The sequence below is a fragment of the Phyllobates terribilis genome, unplaced genomic scaffold (genome assembly GCF_046119375.1).
Source record: "Phyllobates terribilis strain yellow unplaced genomic scaffold, ASM4611937v1 Scaffold_95__1_contigs__length_6072419, whole genome shotgun sequence".
NCBI classification, from domain to species: domain Eukaryota; kingdom Metazoa; phylum Chordata; class Amphibia; order Anura; family Dendrobatidae; genus Phyllobates; species Phyllobates terribilis.
The window spans coordinates 345,947-368,694 of NW_027362855.1; positions in this window are offsets into that span (position 1 = coordinate 345,947).

The window sequence follows — 22,748 nt, forward strand, 5'->3', positions numbered from 1 at the left end:
CACTCTTCCAAGGGGCATTTAAACCATCTTGTTATGCTACTGCGTCCTGCACGTCTCTTCCAAGGTGCATTTAAACCGTCTTTTTAAGCTACTGCGACTTGCACGTCTCTTCCAAGGGGCATTTAAACCGTCTTGCTAAGCTACTGTAACCTCCACCACTTTTCCAAGGGGCATTTAAACCGTCTAGTTAAGCTACTGCGACCTGCACGTCTCTTCCAAGGGGCATTTAAACCGTCTAGTTAAGCTACTGTGACCTGCACGTCTCTTCCAAGGGGCATTTAAACCGTCTTGTTAAGCCACTGCGACCTGCACGTCTCTGCCAAGGGGCAATTAAACCGTCTTTTTAAGCTGCTGCGACCTGCATGTCTCTTCCAAGTGGCATTTAAACCGTCTTGTTAAGCTACTGCGACCTCCACCGCTCTTCCAAGGGGCATTTAAACCATCTTGTTAAGCTACTGCGACCTGCACATCTCTTACAAGGGGCATTTAAACCGTCTTGTTAAGCCACTGCGACCTCCACCACTCTTCCAAAGGGCATTTTAACCGTCTTGTTAAGCTACTGTGACCTGCACGTCTCTACCAAGGGGCATTTAAACCATCTTGTTAAGCAAATGCGACCTCCACTGCTCTTCCAAGGGGCATTTAATCTGTCTTGTTAAGCTTCTGCGACCTGCACGTCTCTTCCAAGGGGCCTTTAAACCATCTTGTTAAGCTACTGCGAACTGTACGTCTCTTCCAAGGGGCATTTAAACCGTCTTGTTAAGCTTTTGTGACCTGCACGTCTCTTCCAAGGGGCATTAAAACCGTCTTGTTAAGCTACTGCGACCTGCATGTCTCTTCCAAGGGGCATTTAAACTGTATTGTTAAGCTACTGCGAACTCCACCGCTCTGCCAAGGGGCATTTAAAGCGTCTTGTTAAGCTACTGCGACCTGCACGTCTCTTCCAAGGGGCATTCAAACTGTCTTGTTAAGCTACTGCGACCTGCATGTCTCTTCCAAGGGGCATTTAAACCGTCTTGTTAAGCTACTGCGACCTGCGCGTCTCTTCCAAGGGGCATTTAAGCCATCTTTTTAAGCTACTGCAACTTGCACGTCTCTTCCAAGGGGCATTTAAACCGACTTGTTAAGCTACTGTAACCTCCACAACTTTTCTAAGGGGCATTTAAACCGTCTTGATAAGCTACTGCGACCTGCACGTCTCTTCCAAGGGGCATTTAAAATGCTTTGTTAAGCTACTGCGACCTGCACGTCTCTTCCAAGGGGCAATTAAACAGTAATGTTAAGCTGCTGCGACCTGCATGTCTCTTCCAAGGGGCATTTAAACCGTCTTGTTAAGCTACTGCGACCTCCACCTCTCTTCCAAAGGGCATTTAAACCGTCTTGTTAAGCTACTGCGACCTGCACGTCTGTTACAAGGGGCATTTAAACCGTCTTTTTAAGCTACTGCGACCTGCACGTCTCTTCCAAGTGGCATTTAAATCGTCTTGTTAAGCTACTGCGACCTGCACGTCTCTTCCAAGGGGCATTTAAACTGTCTTGTTAAGCTACTGCGACCTCCACCACTCTTCCAAGGGGCATTTAAACCATCTTGTTATGCTACTGCGTCCTGCACGTCTCTTCCAAGGTGCATTTAAACCGTCTTTTTAAGCTACTGCGACTTGCACGTCTCTTCCAAGGGGCATTTAAACCGTCTTGCTAAGCTACTGTAACCTCCACCACTTTTCCAAGGGGCATTTAAACCGTCTAGTTAAGCTACTGCGACCTGCACGTCTCTTCCAAGGGGCATTTAAACCGTCTTGTTAAGCCACTGCGACCTGCACGTCTCTGCCAAGGGGCAATTAAACCGTCTTTTTAAGCTGCTGCGACCTGCATGTCTCTTCCAAGTGGCATTTAAACCGTCTTGTTAAGCTACTGCGACCTCCACCGCTCTTCCAAGGGGCATTTAAACCATCTTGTTAAGCTACTGCGACCTGCACATCTCTTACAAGGGGCATTTAAACCGTCTTCTTAAGCCACTGCGACCTCCACCACTCTTCCAAAGGGCATTTTAACCGTCTTGTTAAGCTACTGTGACCTGCACGTCTCTACCAAGGGGCATTTAAACCGTCTTGTTAAGCAAATGCGACCTCCACTGCTCTTCCAAGGGGCATTTAATCTGTCTTGTTAAGCTTCTGCGACCTGCACGTCTCTTCCAAGGGGCCTTTAAACCATCTTGTTAAGCTACTGCGAACTGTACGTCTCTTCCAAGGGGCATTTAAACCGTCTTGTTAAGCTTTTGTGACCTGCACGTCTCTTCCAAGGGGCATTAAAACCGTCTTGTTAAGCTACTGCGACCTGCATGTCTCTTCCAAGGGGCATTTAAACTGTATTGTTAAGCTACTGCGAACTCCACCGCTCTGCCAAGGGGCATTTAAAGCGTCTTGTTAAGCTACTGCGACCTGCACGTCTCTTCCAAGGGGCATTCAAACTGTCTTGTTAAGCTACTGCGACCTGCATGTCTCTTCCAAGGGGCATTTAAACCGTCTTGTTAAGCTACTGCGACCTGCGCGTCTCTTCCAAGGGGCATTTAAGCCGTCTTTTTAAGCTACTGCAACTTGCACGTCTCTTCCAAGGGGCATTTAAACCGACTTGTTAAGCTACTGTAACCTCCACAACTTTTCTAAGGTGCATTTAAACCGTCTTGCTAAGCTACTGCGACCTGCACGTCTCTTCCAAGGGGCATTTAAAATGCTTTGTTAAGCTACTGCGACCTGCACGTCTCTTCCAAGGGGCAATTAAACAGTAATGTTAAGCTGCTGCGACCTGCATGTCTCTTCCAAGGGGCATTTAAACCGTTTTGTTAAGCTACTGCGACCTCCACCGCACTTCCAAGGGGCATTTAAACCGTCTTGTTAAGCTACTGCAACCTGCACGTCTCTTCCAAGGGGCATTTAAACCGTCTTGTTAAGCTACTGCGTCCTGCGCGTCTCTTCCAAGGGGCATTTAAACCGTCTTAATAAGCTTCTGCTACCTGCACGTCTCTTCCAATGGGCATTTAAACCGTCTTGTTATGCTACTGCGACCTCGACCGCTCTTCCAAGGGGCATTTAAACTGTCTTCTTAAGCTACTGTGACCTGCAAGTGTCTTCCAAGTGGCATTTAAACCGTCTTTTTAAGCTACTGTGACCTGCACGTTTCTACCAAGCGGCATTTAAACCATCTTAATAAGCTACTGCGACCTGCACGTCTCTTGCAAGGGGCATTTAAACCGTCTTGTTAAGCTACTGTGACTTGCACGTCTTTTGCAAGGGGCATTTAAACCGTCTTGTTAAGCCAATGCGACCTCCACCGCTCTTCCAAGGGGCATTTTAACCATCTTGTTAGGCTACTGCGACCTGCACGTCTCTTACAAGGGGCATTTAAACTGACTTGTTAAGCTACTGCGAACTCCACCGCTCTTCCAATGGGCATTTAAACCGTCTTTTTAAGCTACTGCGACCTGCACGTCTCTTCCAAGGGGCATTTAAACCGTCTTGTTAAGCTACTGCGACCTGCACGTCTCTTCCAAGGGGCATTTAAGCCGTCTTTTTAAGCTACTGCAACTTGCACGTCTCTTCCAAGGGGCATTTAAACCGTCTTGTTAAGCTACTGTAACCTCCACAACTTTTCTAAGGGTCATTTAAACCGTCTTGCTAAGCTACTGCGACCTGCACGTCTCTTCCAAGGGGCATTTAAAAAGCTTTGTTAAGCTACTGCGACCTGCATGTCTCTTCCAAGGGACATTTAATCGGTCTTGTTAAGCTAATGCGACCTGCACGTCTCTTCCAAGGGGCATTTAAACAGTAATGTTAAGCTGCTGCGACCTGCATGGCTCTTCCAAGGGGCATTTAAACCGTCTTGTTAAGCTACTGCGACCTCCACCGCACTTCCAAGGGGCATTTAAACCATCTTGTTAAGCTACTGCGACCTGCACGTCTCTTCCAAGGGGCATTTAAACTGTCTTGTTAAGATACTGCTTCCTGCACGTCTCTTCCAAGGGGCATTTAAACCGTCTTGTTAAGATACTGCATCCTGCACGTCTCTTCCAAGGGGCATTTAAACCGTCTTAATAAGCTTCTGCTACCTGCACGTCTCTTCCAATCGGCATTTAAACCGTCTTGTTATGCTACTGCGACCTCCACCGCTCTTCCAAGGGACATTTAAACCGTCTTCTTAAGCTACTGTGACCTGCACGTCTCTTCCAAGTGGCATTTAAACCGTCTTTTTAAGCTACTGTGACCTGCACGTTTCTACCAAGCGGCATTTAAACCATCTTAATAAGCTACTGCGACCTGCACGTCTCTTGCAAGGGGCATTTAAACCATCTTGTTAAGCTACTGTGACTTGCATGTCTTTTGCAAGGGGCATTTAAACCGTCTTGTTAAGCTAATGCGACCTCCACCGCTCTTCCAAGGGGCATTTTAACCATCTTGTTAAGCTACTGCGACCTGTACGTCTCTTACAAGGGGCATTTAAACTGACTTGTTAAGCTACTGCGAACTCCACCGCTCTTCCAAGGGGCATGTAAACCGTCTTGTTAAGCTATTGCGACCTGCACTTCTCTTCCAATGGGCATTTAAAATGTCTTGTTAAGCTACTGCTACCGCCACCGCACTTCCAATGGGCATTTTAACCATCTTGTTAAGCTACTGCGACCTGCACGTCTCTTTCAAGGGGCATTTAAACTGTCTTGTTAAGCTACTGCTACCGCTACCGCTCTTCCAAGGGGCATGTAAACCGTCTTGTTAAGCTACTGCGACCTGCATGTCTCTTCCAAGGGGCTTTTAAACCGTCTTGAAAAGCTACTGCGACCTTCACGTCTCTTCCAAGGTACATTTAAACCGTCTTGTTAAGCTACTGCGACTTGCACGTCTTTTCCAAGTGGCATTTAAACCGTCTTGTTAAGCTACAGCGACCTGCAGGTCTCTTTCAACGGGCTTTTAAACCGTCTTGTTAAGCTACTGTAACCTCCACCTCTTTTCCAAGGGGCATTTAAACCGTCTTGTTAAGCTACTGCTACCTGCACGTCTCTTCCAAGGGGCATTTAAACCGTCTTGTTAAGCTACTGCGACCTGCACTTCTCTTCCAAGGGGCATTTAAACAGTCTTGTTAAGCTACTGCTACCTGCATGTCTCTTGCAAGGGGCATTTAAACCATCATGTTAAGCTACGGCGACCTGCACGTCTCTTCCAAGGGGCATTAAAACCATCTTGTTAAGCTACTGCGACCTCCACCTCTCTTCCAAGGGGCATTTAAACCATCTTGTTAAGCTACTGCGACCTGCACGTCTGTTCCAAGTGGCATTTAAACCGTCTTTTTAAGCTACTGCGACCTGCACGTCTCTTCCAAGTGGCATTTAAATCGTCTTGTTAGGCTACTGCGACCTGCACGTCTCTTCCAAGGGGCATTTAAACTGTCTTGTTAAGCTACTGCGACCTCCACCACTCTTCCAAGGGGCATTTAAACCATCTTGTTAAGCTACTGCGACCTGCACGTTTCTTCCAAGGGGCATATAAACCGTCTTGTTAAGCTACTGTGACCTGCACATCTCTTCCAGGGGGCATTTAAACCGTCTTGTTAAGCTACTGCGACTTGCACGTGTCTTCCAAGGGGCATTTAAACCGTCTTGTTAAGCTACTGTAACCTCCACCACTTTTCCAAGGGGCATTTAAACCGTCTTGTTAAGCTACTGCCACCTGCATGTCTCTTTCAAGGGGCATTTAAACAGTCTTGTTAAGCTGCTGTGACCTGCATGTCTCTTCCAAGGTGCATTTAAACCATCTTGTTAAGCTACTGCGACCTCCACCGCTCTTCAAAGGGGCATTTAAACCATCTTGTTAAGCTACTGCGACCTGCAAGCCTCTTCCAAGGGGCATTTAAACCATCTTATTAAGCTACTGCAACCTGCACGCCTTTTCCAAGAGGCATTTAAACCATCTATTTAAGCTACTGTGACCTGCACGTCTTTTCCAAGGGGCATTTAAACCGTCTTGTTAAGCTACTGCGACCTGCACGTCTTTTCCAAGGGGCATTTAATCCGTCTTATTAAGCTACTGCGACCTGCACTTCTCTTCCAAGGAGCATTTAAACTGTCTTGTTAAGCTACTGCGATCTCCACCGCTCTTTCAAGGGGCATTTACACCGTGCTGTTTAGCTACTGCGACCTGCAAGTCTCTTCCAAGGGGCATTTAAACTAACTTGTTAAGCTACTGCGACCTCCACCGCTCTTCCAAGGGGCGTTTAAACCATCTTGTTAAGCTACTGCGACCTGCTCTTCTCTTCCAAGGGGCATTTAAACCGTCTTGTTATGCTACTGCGACCCGCACGTCTCTTCCAAGGCGCATTTAAACCGTCTTTTTAAGCTGCTGAGACTTGCACGTCTCTTCCAAGGGGCATTTAAACCGTCTTGTTAAGCTACTGTAACCTCCACCACTTTTCCAAGGGGCATTTAAACCGCCTAGTTAAGCTACTGCGACCTGCTCATCTCTTCCAAGGGGCATTTAAACCGGCTGTTAAGCTACTGTAACCTCCACCACTTTTCCAAGGGGCATTTAAACCGTCTAGTTTAGCTACTGCGATCTGCTCGTCTCTTCCAAGGGGCATTTAAACCGTCTTGTTAAGCTACTGCGACCTGCACGTCTCTTCCAAGGGGCATTTAAACCGTCTTTTTAAGCTGCTGCGACCTGCATGTCTCTTCCAAGTGGCATTTAAACCGTCTTGTTAAGCTACTGCGACCTCCACCGCTCTTCCAAGGGGCATTTAAACCATCTTGTTAAGCTACTGCGACCTGCACATCTCTTACAAGGGGCATTTAAACCGTCTTGTTAAGCTACTGCAACCTCCACCACTCTTCCAAAGGGCATTTAAACCGTCTTGTTAAGCTAATGCGACCTCCACTGCTCTTCCAAGGGGCATGTAATCTGTCTTGTTAAGCTACTGCGACCTGCATATCTCTTACAAGGGGCATTTAAACCATCTTGTTAAGCCACTGCGACCTCCACCACTCTTCCAAAGGGCATTTTAACCGTCTTGTTAAGCTACTGTGACCTGCACGTCTCTACCAAGGGGCATTTAAACCGTCTTGTTAAGCTACTGCAACCTGCACGTCTCTTTCAAGGGGCATTTAAACAGTCTTGTTAAGCTGCTGTGACCTGCATGTCTCTTCCAAGGTGCATTTAAACCATCTTGTTAAGCTACTGCGACCTCCACTGCTCTTCCAAGAGGCATTTAAACCATCTTGTTAAGCTACTGCGACCTGCACTTCTCTTCCAAGGGGCATTTAAACCGTCTTATTAAGCTACTGCGACCTGCAGGCCTTTTCCAAGAGGCATTTAAACCATCTAGTTAAGCTACTGTGACCTGCAGTCTTTTCCAAGGGGAATTAAAACCGTATTGTTAACCTACTGCGACCTGCACGTCTTTTCCAAGGGGCATCTAATACGTCTTATTAAGCTACTGCGACCTGCACTTCTCTTCCAAGGGGCATTTAAACTGTCTTGTTAAGCTACTGCGACCTCCACCGCTCTTTCAAGGGGCATTTACACCGTGTTGTTAAGCTACTGCGACCTGCGAGTCTCTTGCAAGGGGCATTCAAACTGTCTTGTTAAGCTACTGCGACCTCCACCACTCTTCCAAGGGGCATTTAAACCGTCTTGTTAAGCTACTGCGACCTGCACGTTTCTTCCAAGGGGCATATAAACCATCTTGTTAAGCTATTGCGAACTGCACATCTCTTCCAAGGGGCATTTAAACCATCTTTTTAAGCTACTGCGACTTGCACGTGTCTTCCAAGGGGCAATTAAACCGTCTTGTTAAGCTACTGTAACCTCCACCACTTTTCCAAGGGGCATTTAAACCGTCTTGTTAAGCTACTGCGACCTGCACGTCTCTTCCAAGGGGCGTTTAAACCGTCTTGTTAAGCTATTGCGACCTGCATGTCTCTACCAAGGGGCATTTAAACCGTCTTGTTAAGCTACTGCAACCTGCACGTCTCTTTCAAGGGGCATTTAAACAGTCTTGTTAAGCTGCTGTGACCTGCATGTCTCTTCCAAGGTGCATTTAAACCATCTTGTTAAGCTACTGCGACCTCCACTGCTCTTCCAAGGGGCATTTAAACCATCTTGTTAAGCTACTGCGACCTGCAAGCCTCTTCCAAGGGGCATTTAAACCGTCTTATTAAGCTACTGCGACCTGCAGGCCTTTTCCAAGAGGCAATTAAACCATCTAGTTAAGCTACTGTGACCTGCACATCTTTTCCAAGGGGAATTTAAACCGTCTTGTTAAGCTACTGCGACCTGCACGTCTTTTCCAAGGGGCATTTAATCCGTCTTATTAAGCTACTGCGACCTGCACTTCTCTTCCAAGGGGCATTTAAACTGTCTTGTTAAGCTACTGCGACCTCCACCGCTCTTTCAAGGGGCATCTACACCGTGTTGTTAAGCTACTGCGACCTGCAAGTCTCTTCCAAGGGGCATTTAAACTAACTTGTTAAGCTACTGCGACCTCCACCGCTCTTCCAAGGGGCTTTTAAACCATATTGTTAAGCTACTGCGACCTGCTCATCTCTTACAAGGGGCATTTAAACCGTCTTGTTAAGCCACTGCGACCTCCACCACTCTTCCAAAGGGCATTTTAACCGTCTTGTTAAGCTACTGTGACCTGCACGTCTCTACCAAGGGGCATTTAAACCGTCTTGTTAAGCTACTGCGACCTGCACGTCTCTTACAAGGGGCATTTAAACTGACTTGTTAAGCTACTGCGACCTCCACCGCTCTTCCAAGGGGCATTTAAACCGTCTTGTTAAGCTATTGCGACCTGTACTTCTCTTCCAATGGGCATTTAAAATGTCTTGTTAAGCTACTGCTATCGCCACCGCACTTCCAATGGGCATTTTAACCATCTTGTTAAGCTACTGCGACCTGCACGTCTCTTTCAAGGGGCATTTAAACTGTCTTGATAAGCTACTGCGACCGCCACCGCTCTTCCAAAGGGCATGTAAGCCGTCTTGTTAAGCTACTGCGACCTGCATGTCTCTTCCAAAGGGCATTTTAACCGTCTTGTTAAGCTACTGTGACCTGCACGTCTCTACCAAGGGGCATTTAAACCGTCTTGTTAAGCTAATGCGACCTCCACTGCTCTTCCAAGGGGCATTTAATCCATCTTGTTAAGCTTCTACGACCTGCACGTCTCTTCCAAGGGGCATTTAAACCGTCTTGTTAAGCTACTGCGAACTGTACATCTCTTCCAAGGGGCATTTAAACCGTCTTGTTAAGCTTTTGTGACCTGCACGTCTCTTCCAAGGGGCATTAAAACCGTCTTGTTAAGCTACTGCGACCTGCATGTCTCTTCCAAGGGGCATTTAACGTGTATTGTTAAGCTACTGCGACCTCCACCGCTCTGCCAAGGGGCATTTAAACCGTCTTGTTAAGCTACTGCGACCTGCACGTCTCTTCCAAGGGGCATTCAAACTGTCTTGTTAAGCTACTGAAACCTCCAAAGCTCTTCCAAGGGGCATTTAAATCGTCTTTTTAAGCTACTGCGACCTGCACGTCTCTTCCAAGGGGTATTTAAACAGTCTTGTTAAGCTACTGCGACCTGCACGTCTCTTACAAGGGGCATTTAAACTGACTTGTTAAGCTACTGCGACCTCCACCGCTCTTCCAAGGGGCATTTAAACCGTCTTGTTAAGCTTTTGTGACCTGCACGTCTCTTCCAAGGGGCATTAAAACCGTCTTGTTAAGCTACTGCGACCTGCATGTCTCTTCCAAGGGGCATTTAACGTGTATTGTTAAGCTACTGCGACCTCCACCGCTCTTCCAAGGGGCATTTAAACCGTCTTGTTAAGCTATTGCGACCTGTGCTTCTCTTCCAATGGGCATTTAAAATGTCTTGTTAAGCTACTGCTATCGCCACCGCACTTCCAATGGGCATTTTAACCATCTTGTTAAGCTACTGCAACCTGCACGTCTCTTTCAAGGGGCATTTAAACTGTCTTGTTAAGCTACTGCGACCGCCAACGCTCTTCCAAGGGGCATGTAAGCCGTCTTGTTAGGCTACTGCGACCTGCATGTCTCTTCCAAAGGGCATTTTAACCGTCTTGTTAAGCTACTGTGACCTGCGCGTCTCTACCAAGGGGCATTTAAACCGTCTTGTTAAGCTAATGCGACCTCCACTGCTCTTCCAAGGGGCATTTAATCCATCTTGTTAAGCTTCTACGACCTGCACGTCTCTTCCAAGGGGCATTTAAACCGTCTTGTTAAGCTACTGCGAACTGTACATCTCTTCCAAGGGGCATTTAAACCGTCTTGTTAAGCTTTTGTGACCTGCACGTCTCTTCCAAGGGGCATTAAAACCGTCTTGTTAAGCTGCTGCGACCTGCATGTCTCTTCCAAGGGGCATTTAACGTGTATTGTTAAGCTACTGCGACCTCCACCGCTCTGCCAAGGGGCATTTAAACCGTCTTGTTAAGCTACTGCGACCTGCACGTCTCTTCCAAGGGGCATTCAAACTGTCTTGTTAAGCTACTAAAACCTCCAAAGCTCTTCCAAGGGGCATTTAAACCGTCTTTTTAAGCTACTGCGACCTGCACGTCTCTTCCAAGGGGTATTTAAACTGTCTTGTTAAGCTACTGTGACCTGCACGTCTCTTACAAGGGGCATTTAAACTGACTTGTTAAGCTACTGCGACCTCCACCGCTCTTCCAAGGGGCATTTAAACCGTCTTGTTAAGCTATTGCGACCTGTACTTCTCTTCCAATGGGCATTTAAAATGTCTTGTTAAGCTACTGCTATCTCCACCGCACTTCCAATGGGCATTTTAACCATATTGTTAAGATACTGCGACCTGCACGTCTCTTTCAAGGGGCATTTAAACTGTCTTGTTAAGCTACTGCGACCGCCACCGCTCTTCCAAGGGGCATGTAAGCCGTCTTGTTAAGCTGCTGCGACCTGCATGTCTCTTCTAAGGGGCATTTAAACCGTCTTGAAAAGCTACTGCGACCTTCGCGTCTCTTCCAAGGGGCATTTAAACCGTCTTGTTAAGCTACTGTGACTTGCACGTCTTTTCCAAGGGGCATTTAAACCGTCTTGTTAAGCTACTGTAACCTCCCCCACTTTTCCAAGGGGCATTTAAACCGTTTTGTTAAGCTACGGCGACTTGCACGTCTTTTCCAAGGGGCATTTAAACCGTCTTGTTAAGCTACTGCGACCTGCAAGTCTCTTCCAAGGGGCATTTAAACCGTCTTGTTAAGCTGCTGCGACCTGCATGTCTCTTCCAAGGGGCATTTAAACCGTCTTGATAAGCTACTGCGACTTGCACGTCTTTTCCAAGGGGCATTTAAACCATCTAGTTAAGCTACTGCGACCTCCTCCGCTCTTCCAAGGGGCATTTAAACCGTCTTGTTAAGCTGCTGCGACCTGCATGTCTCTTCCAAGGGGCATTTAAACGATTTTGTTAAGCTACTGCGACCTGCACGTCTCTTCCAAGGGGCATTTAAACCATCTTCTTAAGCTGCTGCGACCTGTATTTCTCAACCAAGGGGCATTTAAACTGTCTTGTTAAGCTACTGCGACCTCCACCGCTCTTCCAAGGGGCATTTAAACCGTCTTGTTAAGCTACTGCTACCGCCACCTCTCATCCAAGGGGCATTTTAACCGTCTTGTTAAGCTACTGCGACCTGCACGTCTCTTTCAACGGGCATTTAAACCGTCTTATTAAGCTACTGTCACCTCCACCTCTTTTCCAAGGGGCATTTAAACCATGTTGTTAAGCTACAGCAACCTGCACGTTTCTTCCAAGGGGCATTTAAACCGTCTTGTTAAGCTACTGCGACCTGCATGTCTCTTCCAAGGGGCATTTAAACGGTCTTGTTAAGCTACTGTGACCTGCACGTCTCTTCCAAGGGGCATTTAAACCGTCTTGTTAAGCTGCTGCGATCTGTATGTTTCTTCCAAGGGGCATTTAAACGGTCTTGTTAAGCTAATGTGACCTCCAAGTCTCTTTCAAGGGGCATTTAAACCATCTTGTTAAGCTACTGCGACCTCCACGTCTCTTCCAAGGGGCAATTAAAGCGTTTTGTTAAGCTACTGCTACCGCCACCGCTCTTCCAAGGGGCATTTCAACCGTCTTGTTAAGCTACTGCGACCTGCATGTCTCTTGCAAGGGGCATTTAAACCATCTTGTTAAGCTACTGCGACCTCCACGTCTCTCAAGGGGCATTTAAACCATCTTGTTAAGCTTCTGCGACCTGCACGTCTCTTCCAAGGGGCATTTAAACCGTCTTGTTAAGCTAATGCGACCTGCACATCTCTTCCAAGGGGCATTTGAACCGTCTTGTTAAGCTACTGCGACCTGCAGGTCTCTTTCAACGGGCATTTAAATCGTCTTGTTAAGCTACTGTAACCTCCACCTCTTTTCCAAGGGGCATTTAAACCGTCTTGTTAAGCTACTGCAACCTGCACGTCTCTTCCAAGGGGCATTTAAACCGTCTTGTTAAGCTACTGCGACCTGCACGTGTCTTCTAAGGGGCATTTAAACAGTCTTGTTAAGCTACTGCGACCTGCATGTCTCTTGCAAGGGGCATTTAAACCGTCTTGTTAAGCTACTGCGACCTCCAAGTCTCTTCCAAGGGGCATTTAAACCATCTTGTTAAGCTTCTGCGACCTGCACGTCTCTTCCAAGGGGCATTTAAAACGTCTTGTTAAGCTAATGCGACCTGCACGTCTCTTCCAAGAGGCATTTAAACCGTCTTGTTAAGCTACTGCTACCGCCTCCGCTCTTCCAAGGGGCATTTTAACCGTCTTGTTAAGCTACTGCGACCTGCACGTCTCTTCCAAGGGGCATTTAAAACGTCTTGTTAAGCTACTGCGACCTGCACGTCTCTTCCAAGGGGCATTTAAACCGTCTTGTTAAGCTACTGCGACCTGCATGTCTCTTCCAAGGGGCATTTAAACCATCTTGTTAAGCTACTGCAACCTGCAAGTCTCTTCCAAGGGGCATTTAAACCGTCTTGTTAAGCTACTGCTACCGCCACCGCTCTTCTAATGGGCATTTTAACCGTCTTGTTAAGCTACTGTGACCTGCACGTCTCATTCAACGGGCATTTAAACCATCCTGTTAAGCTACTGTAACCTCCACCTCTTTTCCAAGAGGCATTTAAACAGTCTTGTTAAGCTACTGCAACCTGCATGTCTCTTCCAAGGGGCATTTAAACCGTCCTGTTAAGATACTGCGACCTGCAAGTCTCTTCCAAGGGTCATTTAAACCGTCTTGATAAGCTGCTGCGACCTGCATGTCTCTTCCAAGGGGCATTTAAACTGTCTTGTTAAGGTACTGCGACCTCCACCGCTCTTCCAAGGGGCATTTAAACCATCTTGTTAAGCTACTACGACCTGCACGTCTCTTCCAAGGGGCATTTAAACCATCTTGTTAAGATACTGCGATCTCCTCCGCTCTTCCAAGGGGCATTTAAACCGTCTTGTTAAGCTACTGCGTCCTGCATGTCTCTTCCAAGCGGCATTTAAACCATCTTGTTAAGCTACTTCGACCTGCACGTCTCTTCCAAGTGGCATTTAAACCGTCTTGTTAAGCTGCTGCGACCTGCATGTCTCAACCAAGTGGCATTTAAACCGTCTTGTTAAGCTACTGCGATCTGTATGTTTCTTCCAAGGGGCATTTAAACGGTCTTGTTAAGCTAATGTGACCTCCAAGTCTCTTTCAAGGGGCATTTAAACCATCTTGTTAAGCTACTGCGACCTCCACGTCTCTGCCAAGGGGCAATTAAAGCGTTTTGTTAAGCTACTGCTACCGCCACCGCTCTTCCAAGGGGCATTTCAACCGTCTTGTTAAGCCACTGCGACCTGCATGTCTCTTGCAAGGGGCATTTAAACCATCTTGTTAAGCTACTGCGACCTCCACGTCTCTTCCAAGGGGCATTTAAACCATCTTGTTAAGCTTCTGCGACCTGCACGTCTCTTCCAAGGGGCATTTAAACCGTCTTGTTAAGCTAATGCGACCTGCACATCTCTTCCAAGGGGCATTTGAACCGTCTTGTTAAGCTACTGCGACCTGCAGGTCTCTTTCAACGGGCATTTAAATCGTCTTGTTAAGCTACTGTAACCTCCACCTCTTTTCCAAGGGGCATTTAAACCGTCTTGTTAAGCTACTGCAACCTGCACGTCTCTTCCAAGGGGCATTTAAACCGTCTTGTTAAGCTACTGCGACCTGCACGTGTCTTCTAAGGGGCATTTAAACAGTCTTGTTAAGCTACTGCGACCTGCATGTCTCTTGCAAGGGGCATTTAAACCGTCTTGTTAAGCTACTGCGACCTCCAAGTCTCTTCCAAGGGGCATTTAAACCATCTTGTTAAGCTTCTGCGACCTGCACGTCTCTTCCAAGGGGCATTTAAAACGTCTTGTTAAGCTAATGCGACCTGCACGTCTCTTCCAAGAGGCATTTAAACCGTCTTGTTAAGCTACTGCTACCGCCTCCGCTCTTCCAAGGGGCATTTTAACCGTCTTGTTAAGCTACTGCGACCTGCACGTCTCTTCCAAGGGGCATTTAAAACGTCTTGTTAAGCTACTGCGACCTGCACGTCTCTTCCAAGGGGCATTTAAACCGTCTTGTTAAGCTACTGCGACCTGCATGTCTCTTCCAAGGGGCATTTAAACCATCTTGTTAAGCTACTGCAACCTGCAAGTCTCTTCCAAGGGGCATTTAAACCGTCTTGTTAAGCTACTGCTACCGCCACCGCTCTTCTAATGGGCATTTTAACCGTCTTGTTAAGCTACTGTGACCTGCACGTCTCATTCAACGGGCATTTAAACCATCCTGTTAAGCTACTGTAACCTCCACCTCTTTTCCAAGAGGCATTTAAACAGTCTTGTTAAGCTACTGCAACCTGCATGTCTCTTCCAAGGGGCATTTAAACCGTCCTGTTAAGATACTGCGACCTGCAAGTCTCTTCCAAGGGTCATTTAAACCGTCTTGATAAGCTGCTGCGACCTGCATGTCTCTTCCAAGGGGCATTTAAACTGTCTTGTTAAGGTACTGCGACCTCCACCGCTCTTCCAAGGGGCATTTAAACCATCTTGTTAAGCTACTACGACCTGCACGTCTCTTCCAAGGGGCATTTAAACCATCTTGTTAAGATACTGCGATCTCCTCCGCTCGTCCAAGGGGCATTTAAACCGTCTTGTTAAGCTACTGCGTCCTGCATGTCTCTTCCAAGCGGCATTTAAACCATCTTGTTAAGCTACTTCGACCTGCACGTCTCTTCCAAGTGGCATTTAAACCGTCTTGTTAAGCTGCTGCGACCTGCATGTCTCAACCAAGTGGCATTTAAACCGTCTTGTTAAGCTACTGTAAGCTCCACCACTTTTCCAAGGGGCATTTAAAACGTCTTGTTAAGCTACTGCGACTTGCTCGTCTTTTCCAAGGGGCCTTTAATCCGTCTTGTTAAGCTACTGAGACCTGCACTTCTCTTCCAAGGGGCATTTAAACCGTCTTGTTAAGCTACTGCGACCTGCACGTCTCTTCCAAGGGGCATTTAAACCGTCTTGTTAAGCTACTGCGACCTCCACCGCTCTTCCAAGGGGCATTTAAACCGTCTTGTTAAGCTACTGCGACTTGCACGTCTTTTCCAAGGGGCATTTAAACCGTCTTGTTAAGCCACTGTAAGCTCCACCACTTTTCCAAGGGGCATTTAAAACGTCTTGTTAAGCTACTGCGACCTGCACGTCTCTTCCAAGGGGCATTTAAACCATATTGTTAAGCTACTGCGACCTACATGTCTCTTCCAAGGGGCTTTTAAACGGTCTTGTTAAGCTACTGCGACCAGCACGTCTCTTCCAAGAGGCATTTAAACCATCTTGGTAAGCTACTGCGACCTGCATGTCTCTTCCAAGGGGCACTTAAACCGTCTTGTTAAGCTACTGTAACCTGCATGTCTCTTCCAAGGGGCATTTAAACCATCTTGTTAAGCTACTGCGACTTGCACGTCTTTTCCAAGGGGCCTTTAAACCGTCTTGTTAAGCTACTGTAACTTCCACAACTTTTCCAATGGGCATTTAAACCGTCTTGTTAAGTTACTGCGACCTGCAAGTCTCTTCCAAGGGGCATTTAAACCACCTTATTAAGCTACTGCGACCTGGATGTCTCTTCCAAGGGGCTTTCAAACCGTCTTGTAAAGCTACATCGACCTGCACGTCTCTTCCAAGGGGCATTTAAACCGTCTTGTTAAGCTGCTGCGACCTGCATGTCTCTTCCAAGGGGCATTTAAACCGTCTTGTTAAGCTACTGCGACCTCCACCGCTCTTCCAAGGGGCATTTAAACCGTTTTTTTAAGCTAATGCGAACTGCACGTCTCTTCCAAGTGGCCTTTAAACCGTCTTGTTAAGCTACTGTGACCTGCACGTTTCTACCAAGGGGCATTTAAACAGTCTTATTAAGCTACTGCGACCTGCTCGTCTCTTGCAAGGGGCATTTAAACCGTGTTGTTAAGCTACTGCGACCTCCACCGCTCTTCCAAGGGGCATTTTAACCGTCTTGTTTAGCTACTGCGACCTGCGCGTCTCTTTCAACGGGCATTTAAACTGACTTGTTAAGCTACTGGGACCTCCAACGCTCTTCCAAGGGGCATTTAAACCGTCTTGTTAAGCTACTGCGACCTGCACGTCTCTTCCAAGGGGCATCTAAACCGTTTTGTTAAGCTACTGCGACTTGCACGTGTTTCCCAAGGGGCATTTAAACAGTTTTGTTAAGCTACTGTAACCTACACCACTTTTCCAAGGGACATTTAAACCATCTTGTTAAGCTACTGTGACCTGCACGTCTCTTTCAAGGAGCATTTAAACCATCTTGTTAAGCTACTGCGACCTGCATGTTTCTTCCAAGGGGCATTTAAACTGTCTTGTTAAGCTACTGCGACCTGCACATCTCTTCTAAGGGGCATTTAAACCGTCTTGTTAAGCTGCTGCGACCTGCATGTCTCTTCCAAGGGGCATTTAAACAGTCTTGTCAAGCTACTGCGACCTCAACCGCTCTTCCAAGGGGCATTTAAGCAATCTTGTTAAGCTACTGCGACCTGCACGTCTCTTCCAAGGGGCATTTAAACCCTCTTGTTAAGCTACTGCTACCGCTACTGCTCTTCCAAGGGGCTTTTCAACCATCTTGTTAAGCTACTGCAACCTGCATGTCTCTTGCAAGGGGCATTTAAACCGTCTTGTTAAGCTACTGCGACCTCCACCGCTCTTCCAAGGGGCATTTAAACCGTCTTGTTAAGCTACTGCAACTTGCAAGTCTTTTCTAAGGGGCATTTAAACCGTCTTGTTAAGCTACTGTAAGCTCCACCACTTTTCCAAGGGGCATTTAAAACGTCTTGTTAATCTACTGCGATCTGCACTTCTCTTCCAAGGGGCATTTAAACCATCTTGTTAAGCTACTGCGACCTGCATGTCTCTTCCAAGGGGCATTTAAATGGTCTTGTTTAGCTACAGCAACCAGCACGTCTCTTCCAAGGGGCATTTAAACCATCTTGTTAAGCTACTGCGACCTGCATGTCTCTTCCAAGGGGCATTTAAACCGTATTGTTAAGCTACTGTCACCTGCATGTCTCTTACAAGGGGCATTTAAACCATCTTGTTAAGCTACTGCGACTTGCACGTCTTTTCCACGGGGCATTTAAACCGTCTTGTTAAGCTACTGTAACTTCCACCACTTTTTCAATGGGCATTTAAACCGTCTTGTTAAGCTACTGCGACCTGGATGTCTCTTCCAAGGGGCTTTAAAAACCGTCTTGTTAAGCTACTTCGACCTGCACGTCTCTTCCAAGGGGCATTTAAACCGTCTTGTTAAGCTACTGCGACCTGGATGTCTCTTCCAAGGGTCATTAAAAACCGTCTTGTTAAGCTACTTCGACCTGCACGTCTCTTCCAAGGGGCATTTAACCGTCTTGTTAAGCTACTGCGACCTGGGTGTCTCTTCCAAGGGGCATTAAAAACCGTCTTGTTAACCTACTTCGACCTGCACGTCTCTTCCAAGGGGCATTTAAACCGTCTTGTTAAGCTACTGCGACCTCCACCGCTCTTCCAAGGGGCATTTAAACCGACTTTTTAAGATACTGCGACCTGCACGTCTCTTCCAAGTGGCATTTAAACCGTCTTGTTAAACTACTGTGAACTGCACTTTTCTACCAAGGGGCATTTAAACAGTCTTATTAAGCTTCTGCGACCTGCTCGTCTCTTGCAAGGGGCATTTAAACCGTCTTGTTAAGCTACTGCGACCTCCACCGCTCTTCCAAGGGGCATTTTAACCGTCTTGTTTAGGTTCTGCGATCTGCGCGTCTCTTTCAAGGGGCATTTAAACTGACTTTTTAAGCTACTGCGATCTCCAACGCTCTTCCAAGGGTCATTTAAACCGTCTTGTTAAGCTACTGCGACCTGCACGTCTCTTCCAAGGGGCATCTAAACCGTCTTGTTAAGCTACTGCGACTTGCACGTGTTTCCCAAGGGGCATTCAAACAGTTTTGTTAAGCTGCTGCGTCCTGCATGTCTCTTCCAAGGGGCATTTAAACAGTTTTGTTAAGCTACTGCGAACTCCACCGCTCTTCCAAGGGGCATTAAAAACCGTCTTGTTAAGCTACTTCGACCTGCACGTCTCTTTCAAGGGGCATTTAAACCGTCTTGTTAAGCAGCTGCGACCTGCATGTCTCTTCCAAGGGGCATTTAAACCGTCTTGTTAAGCTACTGCGACCTGCACGTCTCTTCCAAGGGGCATCTAAACCGTTTTGTTAAGCTACTGCGACTTGCACGTGTTTCCCAAGGGGCATTTAAACAGTTTTGTTATGCTACTGTAACCTACACCACTTTTCCAAGGGACATTTAAACCATCTTGTTAAGCTACTGTGACCTGCACGTCTCTTTCAAGGAGCATTTAAACCATCTTGTTAAGCTACTGGGACCTGCATGTTTCTTCCAAGGGGCATTTAAACTGTCTTGTTAAGCTACTGCGACCTGCACATCTCTTCTAAGGGGCATTTAAACCGTCTTGTTAAGCTGCTGCGACCTGCATGTCTCTTCCAAGGGGCATTTAAACAGTCTTGTCAAGCTACTGCGACCTCAACCGCTCTTCCAAGGGGCATTTAAGCAATCTTGTTAAGCTACTGCGACCTGCACGTCTCTTCCAAGGGGCATTTAAACCCTCTTGTTAAGCTACTGCTACCGCCACTGCTCTTTCAAGGGGCTTTTCAACCGTCTTGTTAAGCTACTGCAACCTGCATGTCTCTTGCAAGGGGCATTTAAACCGTCTTGTTAAGCTACTGCGACCTGCACGTCTCTTCCAAGGGGCATTTAAACCGTCTTGTTAAGCTACTGCGACCTCCACCGCTCTTCCAAGGGGCAGTTAAACCATCTTGTTAAGCTACTGCGACTTGCACGTCTTTTCCAAGGGGCATTTAAACCGTCTTGTTAAGCTACTGTAAGCTCCACCACTTTTCCAAGGGGAATTTAAAACGTCTTGTTAAGCTACTGCGACCTGCACGTCTCTTCCAAGGGACATTTAAACCATCTTGTTAAGCTACTGCGACCTGCATGTCTCTTCCAAGGGGCTTTTAAACGGTCTTGTTAAGCTACTGCGACCAACACGTCTCTTCCAAGGGGCATTTAAACCGTCTTGTTAAGCTACTGCGACCTGCATGTCTCTTCCAAGGGGCATTTAAACTGTCTTGTTAAGCTACTGTAACCTGCATGTCTCTTCCAAGGGGCATTTAAACCATCTTGTTAAGCTACTGAAACCTGCACGTCTTTTCCAAGGGACATTTAAACCGTCTTGTTAAGCTACTGTGACCTGCACGTCTCTTTCAAGGAGCATTTAAACCATCTTGTTAAGCTACTGCGACCTGCATGTTTCTTCCAAGGGGCATTTAAACTGTCTTGTTAAGCTACTGCGACCTGCACATCTCTTCTAAGGGGCATTTAAACCGTCTTGTTAAGCTGCTGCGACCTGCATGTCTCTTCCAAGGGGCATTTAAACAGTCTTGTCAAGCTACTGCGACCTCAACCGCTCTTCCAAGGGGCATTTAAGCAATCTTGTTAAGCTACTGCGACCTGCACGTCTCTTCCAAGGGGCATTTAAACCCTCTTGTTAAGCTACTGCTACCGCTACTGCTCTTCCAAGGGGCTTTTCAACCATCTTGTTAAGCTACTGCAACCTGCATGTCTCTTGCAAGGGGCATTTAAACCGTCTTGTTAAGCTACTGCGACCTCCACCGCTCTTCCAAGGGGCATTTAAACCGTCTTGTTAAGCTACTGCAACTTGCAAGTCTTTTCTAAGGGGCATTTAAACCGTCTTGTTAAGCTACTGTAAGCTCCACCACTTTTCCAAGGGGCATTTAAAACGTCTTGTTAATCTACTGCGATCTGCACTTCTCTTCCAAGGGGCATTTAAACCATCTTGTTAAGCTACTGCGACCTGCATGTCTCTTCCAAGGGGCATTTAAATGGTCTTGTTTAGCTACAGCGACCAGCACGTCTCTTCCAAGGGGCATTTAAACCATCTTGTTAAGCTACTGCGACCTGCATGTCTCTTCCAAGGGGCATTTAAACCGTATTGTTAAGCTACTGTCACCTGCATGTCTCTTACAAGGGGCATTTAAACCATCTTGTTAAGCTACTGCGACTTGCACGTCTTTTCCAAGGGGCATTTAAACCGTCTTGTTAAGCTACTGTAACTTCCACCACTTTTTCAATGGGCATTTAAACCGTCTTGTTAAGCTACTGCGACCTGGATGTCTCTTCCAAGGGGCTTTAAAAACCGTCTTGTTAAGCTACTTCGACCTGCACGTCTCTTCCAAGGGGCATTTAAACCGTCTTGTTAAGCTACTGCGACCTGGATGTCTCTTCCAAGGGTCATTAAAAACCGTCTGGTTAAGCTACTTCGACCTGCACGTCTCTTCCAAGGGGCATTTAACCGTCTTGTTAAGCTACTGCGACCTGGATGTCTCTTCCAAGGGGCATTAAAAACCGTCTTGTTAACCTACTTCGACCTGCACGTCTCTTCCAAGGGGCATTTAAACCGTCTTGTTAAGCTACTGCGACCTCCACCGCTCTTCCAAGGGGCATTTAAACCGACTTTTTAAGATACTGCGACCTGCACGTCTCTTCCAAGTGGCATTTAAACCGTCTTGTTAAACTACTGTGAACTGCACGTTTCTACCAAGGGGCATTTAAACAGTCTTATTAAGCTACTGCGACCTGCTCGTCTCTTGCAAGGGGCATTTAAACCGTCTTGTTAAGCTACTGCGACCTCCACCGCTCTTCCAAGGGGCATTTTAACCGTCTTGTTTAGGTTCTGCGATCTGCGCGTCTCTTTCAAGGGGCATTTAAACTGACTTTTTAAGCTACTGCGATCTCCAACGCTCTTCCAAGGGTCATTTAAACCGTCTTGTTAAGCTACTGCGACCTGCACGTCTCTTCCAAGGGGCATCTAAACCGTCTTGTTAAGCTACTGCGACTTGCACGTGTTTCCCAAGGGGCATTCAAACAGTTTTGTTAAGCTACTGTAACCTCAACCACTTTTCCATGGGGCATTTAAACGATCTTGTTAAGCTACTGTGACCTGCACGTCTCTTTCAAGGAGCATTTAAACCGTCTTGTTCAACTACTGCGACCTGCATGTTTCTTCCAAGGGGCATTTAACCTGTCTTGTTAAGCTACTTCGACCTGCACATCTCTTCCAAGGGGCATTTAAACCGTCTTGTTAAGCTGCTGCGTCCTGCATGTCTCTTCCAAGGGGCATTTAAACAGTTTTGTTAAGCTACTGCGAACTCCACCGCTCTTCCAAGGGGCATTTAAACCATGTTGTTAAGCTACTGCGACCTGCACGTCTCTTCCAAGGGGCATTTAAACCCTCTTGTTAAGCTACTGCTACCGCCACTGCTCTTCCAAGGGGCATTTCAACCGTCTTGTTAAGCTACTGCAACCTGCTTGTCTCTTGCAAGGGGCATTTAAACCGTCTTGTTAAGCTTCTGTGACCTGCACGTCTCTTCCAAGGGGCATTGAAACCGTCTTGTTAAGCTATTGTAACCTCCACCACTTTTCCAAGGGACCTTTAAACCGTTTGTTAAGCTACTGCGACTTGCTCGTCTCTTCCAAGGGGCCTTTAAACTGTCTTGTTAAGCTACTGCGACCTGCTCTTCTCTTCCAAGGGGCATTTAAACCATCTTGTTAAGCTACTGCAACCTGCAAGTCTCTTCCAAGGGGCATTTAAACCGTCTTGATAAGCTGCTGCGACCTGCATGTCTCTTCCAAGGGGCATTTAAACCGTCTTGTTCAGATACTGCGACCTCCACCGCTCTTTCAAGAGTCATTTAAACCTTCTTCTTAAGCTGCTGCGACCTGGATGTCTCAACCAAGGGGCATTTAAACCGTCTTGTTAAGCTACTGCAACCTCCACCGCTCTTCCAAGGGGCATTTAAACCGTCTTGTTAAGCTACTGCGACCTGCACGTCTCTTCCAAGGGGCATTTAAACAGTCTTGTTAAGCTACTGATACTGCCACCTCTCTTCCAAGGGTCATTTTAACCGTCTTGTTAAGCTACTGCGACCTGCACGTCTCTTTCAACGGGCATTTATACAGTCTTGTTAAGCTTCTGCGCCTTGCACGTCTTTTCCAAGGGGCATTTAAACGGTCTTGTTAAGCTACTGCGACCTTTACCGCTCTTCCAAGGGGCATTTAAAC